This window comes from Neophocaena asiaeorientalis, unplaced genomic scaffold, assembly GCF_003031525.2.
Source record: "Neophocaena asiaeorientalis asiaeorientalis breed wild unplaced genomic scaffold, Neophocaena_asiaeorientalis_V1.1 scaffold223, whole genome shotgun sequence".
Classification (NCBI taxonomy): domain Eukaryota; kingdom Metazoa; phylum Chordata; class Mammalia; order Artiodactyla; family Phocoenidae; genus Neophocaena; species Neophocaena asiaeorientalis.
Genome location: NW_020175045.1, coordinates 3,907,555 through 3,912,340, shown reverse-complemented (window position 1 = coordinate 3,912,340; position 4,786 = coordinate 3,907,555). Strand labels below are relative to the sequence as shown.

Below are 4,786 nucleotides of genomic sequence, written 5' to 3'. Positions count from 1 at the left end.
GATGGTCACTTTTCTTGGTGAGTCCCTAGGCATGGAACAGCTGGCCCACGTGGCAGGTATATGTTCAAGTTTCTAAAACGGCCAGACCACTTTACAAAGTGTTTTTTTGTTTGTTTGGTTGGTTTTTAAATTATTTCTTTATTTAGTTTTATTTTTGGCTGCCTTGGGTCTTTGTTGCTGTGCACGGGCTTTTCTCTAGTTGTGGCGAGCGGGGGCTACTCTTCGTTGCAGTGCACGGGCTTCTCATTGGGTGGCTCCTCTTGTTGCGGAGCCCGGGCTCTAAGGGCGCGGGCTTCAGTAGTTGTGGCACGTGGGCTCAGTAGTTGTGGCTCGCGGGCTATAGAGCGCAGGCTCAGTAGCTGTGGCGCACGGGCTTAGTTGCTCCGCGGCATGTGAGATCTTCCCGGACCCGGGCTCAAACCCGTGTCCCCTGCACTGGCAGGCGGATTCTTAACCACTGCACCACCAGGGAAGTCCCTACAAAGTGTTTTTTTTAAGTATTCCTCAGCATATTGTTAGAGCTTGGAGTTGAGGCAACTGGCCGATGAACTCACAAGTGTAGGTAGTGCGCTATGTGAGGGGCAAGTTTTTCGCTAACGCCACAAGGGTCTCTCGCCCAATAAGTGGAGTCTGATAATAATACTTGCTACAAATGTATGATTTTAATGTATGAAAGCTTTAAGGAGAGAGGAAAACATTTTAAAAATGGCTTGTGTTTTCTTCTGCTTTTCTCCATTATTTCTTACTCTTGGACCTCTCAGGCATTACTTGGCCATTCTGTTTTCAGACTAACCTGATGTATCCTGATGTAAGATCCTAGAAAGGGAGCTCACTCAGTGGCTCTGATGTGGTGGATGCTTGCCCGGGAAGTTCTGCGCGTGCGTGGCACCATCTCCCGTGAACACCCATAGGAGGTCATGCCTGACCTCTACATCTACAGAAATCCTGAAGAGATTGAAAAGGAAGAGCAGGCGGCAGCTGAGAAGGCTGTGACCAAGGAGGAATTTCAGGGTGAATGGACTGTTCCAGCTCCTCAGTTCCCTGCTGCTCAGCCTGAGGTGGCGGACTGGTCCGAAGGCGTGCAGGTGTCCTCTGTGCCCGTTCAGCAGTTCCCCGCTGCTCAGGCCACTGAGTGGGTAGGAACCGCCACCAAGCGGTCTTAAGCCGTTCTTCCACAAACTCTTAAAATGGAAATAGGTTGACGGAAAATAAAGTTTCTAAAAAAAAATTAAAATAAAAAAATAAAGTATTCCCACCCACGATGTATGCGAGACCCAGTTTCTCCTCATCTGTGGTCAGTCTTTTTAATCTTAACCGTCCTAATAAATGTGCAGTAAATCTCACATAGACTTCACTTCTGTTTCCCAAGAGCCAATGATGTGGAGCATCGTTTTATGTACTTCTTTGTCATCTGTGGATCTTATTTTTATATATCTTCTTTTCTTTTTATTTGGGTTGTTTGTGTTTTTATTATTGAGTTTTGAGAGAATTTACATATCCTGAATACAAGTCCTTTATCAGGTACAAGAGGTCAAAGATTTTGCTCCAGAGTCTATGACTTGTCTTTTCATTCTCTTAACAGTGTCTCTTGTTTCTGTTTTTGTTTTTATTTTTTTTGCGGTACGTGGGCCTCTCACTGCCGTGGCCTCTCCCGTTGCGGAGCACAGGCTCCGGACGTGCAGGCTCAGCGGCCATGGCTCACGGGCCCAGCCGCTCCGCGGCACGTGGGATCTTCCCAGACCGGGGCACGAACCCGCGTCCCCTGCATCGGCAGGCGGACTCTCAACCACTGCGCCACCAGGGAAGCCCTTAACAGTATCTTTTGAAGAGCAGAAGGTTTTTACTTTTGATAAAGTCAATGTATTAACTTTTTCTTTTTATGGATTGTGATTTTGGGGTCATACCTAAAAAATCTTTGCCTAAATCAAGGCCACAAAACTTCTTCTTCTATGTGTTCTTCTAGAAGTTTTTAGCTTTGCATTTAGGTCTACATCCTATTTTGAGTTAATTTTTGTATGTGCTGTAATGTATAGATCAAAGTTCTATAGATAGATGATAGATGATTGATAGATGGAAGATAGATAGATAGGTAGATAGAGAGATAGATGGATATAGATATAAATAGAGACTGATAAACATCCAGTTGCTCCAGATCCATTGTTTAAAAACACTGTCCCTTCCCAGCGGTGCTGCCTCTGCAACCACGTTGATGATCAATTGTCCATGTGTGTGGGTCTCTTTCTGGACTCTGCTCTGTTCCATTCACCTGTGTGCCCACCTTGGCAGCAAACCCCACTGTCCTGATCACTATCGCTTTATAATAAGCCTTGAAATCATGAGATGTCAGACCTCCAGCTTTGTTCTTCCTTTCTGAAGTTGTTTGAGCTGTTGTAGGTCCTTTCCAATTTCACATGAATTTACGAAGGTTTTTAACTGATGGTTTAAGGTCTTTAATAGATACAGAGCTATTTAGGTTTCTGTTTCTTCCTGAGTGAGATTTGGTAGTTTGTGTCCTTCAAAGAACTTGTCCTTTTCAACTAAGTTGTTGAGTTCATTGGGATAAAGCTGTTCACATTAGGACTTCCCTGGCAGCCTGGTGGTTAGGGTTCCAGGCTTTCACTGCCGTGGTCCAGGTTCAGTCCCTGGTTGGGGAAGATCCAGCAAGCCATGTGGCCAGAGAAAAGAAAAGCTGTTCACATTACTCCCTGTTATCCCTAACATCTGTAGACTCTGTGGTGACATCATCTCTCTTGTTCCTAAAATTGTTAACCTGTATCTTTTTTTTTCTGATCAGTCTGTCTAGATGCTCGTCAATGTTATTAATCTTCTCAAAGAACCATTCTGTGCTGTCTTTTATTTTCTCTGTTGCTTGTTCTGTTTTCCATTTCATTCATTTCACTGTAACTTTATGTGCTCTTTCTTTTTGCGTTTTTGTGTTCAATTTGGTCTTTTCTAGTTTTTGAAGATTTTTTTTTTGATGTGGACCATTTTTAAAGTCTTTAATGAATTTGTTACAGCATTGCTTCTGTTTTTTTTACGTTTTGGTTTTTTGGCCACAAGGCATGTGGGATCTTAGCTCCCCAACCAGGGGTCAAACCCGCACCCCCTGCATTGGAAGGCGAAGTCTCAACCACTGGACCGCCAGGGAAGTCCCCTTTTCTAGTTTTTAATATGGAAACTGAGGTCACTGTCTTAAGTCCTTTCTTCTTTCGTAATGTAGGCATGTGAGGCAGGGGTCGGCCAACTTTTTCTGTAAAGGCCAGAGAGTAACTTTCAGGCTTTGCTTGTCTATGTTGTGTGATATTCACAGAAGCCCCAGCTTTCCCGAGGCAGCTGTTTGCTCTGCACATCTTTGTCTATCCTTTCACTTTCAACTCGCTTGTGTCCTTGAATCTGAAGTGCGTCTCCTGTAGGCAATGCATAGTTCAGTCTTATTCCTTAAGTCCAGTCTGACAATCTCTGAATTTGACTGAATTTGACTGAATTTGAATGCTATTATGGATACCATTGGCTTCAGCCCTGACATTTCACATTGTGTTTTCCATGGGTCTCACTACTCTTTTGTGCTTCTGGCTCTCCATTTGTATTTAGTGGACAGTTTCTAGTGTATCATTTCAATTCCTTTGATTATTTTTAACTATGTCTCTATCTACATTTTTAAAGCTTTTTTAGTGGTTACTTGAGGGCTAACAATATACAACTTGATTTATCAGAATCTGCTTCAGATTCACACAACTCGTTTCCAGTAAGATACAGAAATTTCCTCCCCTGCCCCCCCTTGTTATTCATTACTGGGGCACCTCTACCCAGCAATGCTCCTAATAATCATTTAACTGTCTGCCTTTATTTACCACGTCCCTCCCCTGCATTCCGTCCTGAGGATTCCAGTCGCCCTCCAGCATCATATAGGTTCATTTCACCCTCCTCCTTTGTGTTGTCATCATCAAATACATGGCATTTCTGTAAGCTGTAGGTCCCACAGTAAAATGTTGTACATGTTGCTTTGTGCAATTGCGTTTTTAGATCACTTAAGAGCAGGAAGGAGGATCCACATGAAATCACACCGTGTTTTATGACCGCGTTTGCTGGCGCTCTCTGTGCTCTGGGTGGACTTGGATTACTGTCAGATGTGGCTGCCCCTCAGCCTGAAAAACAAACGTGAGCGTTTCTTGTGAGACGACAGGTTTGCTGCCATAAATTTGCTTCTTGTTTTGTTTGTCTGTTTGTTTACCTAGGAATATCTTTATTTTACCTCCATTTTACAAAAATCGTTTTGCTGGATATAGGGTTCTTGGTTAACGGTGTTTTCCTCTCAGCACTTTGAATATATCATCCCACTGCCTTCTGACTTCCATTCTTTCTGATTTTATTGGGGTTGTCTTGTACATAATGAATTGCTTTTCTCTCGCTGCTTTCAGGAATTCAACATTTTGACTACGATATGTCTGGCTGTGGATGTCTTTGTATTTATCCTTCTTGGGTCCTTATTGTTATTCATCAAATTTGGGAAGTTTTCAGCGATTATCTCTTCAAATATTTTTCTTCTCTCCTTCTAGTACTCCCATTATGCATATGTTGTTTACTGAATGGTGTCCCACATTTCTCCCTGGCTCTGTTCATTTTCTTCATTGTTTTATCTGTCTTCTATTCAGGTTACATAATCTGTATTGATCTATTTTCAAGTTCATTGAGTCTTTCTTCCTCCAGCTCAGATCCACTGTTGAGCCTCTCTAGTGAATCATTCACTTTGGTTATTATACTTTCAACTCGAGATTTCCGTTTGATC

General features: G+C 42.9%; 1 non-coding gene across 1 annotated transcript; it reads left to right on the top strand.

Moving 5' to 3' along the window:
- The first annotated feature begins 504 nt into the window (after positions 1 to 504).
- On the top strand, positions 505 to 654 carry LOC112412090 (small nucleolar RNA SNORA62/SNORA6 family). Its single transcript, XR_003005737.1, has one exon. It is a non-coding gene; the product is annotated as a small nucleolar RNA SNORA62/SNORA6 family (small nucleolar RNA).
- The last annotated feature ends 4,132 nt before the right edge of the window (positions 655 to 4,786 follow it).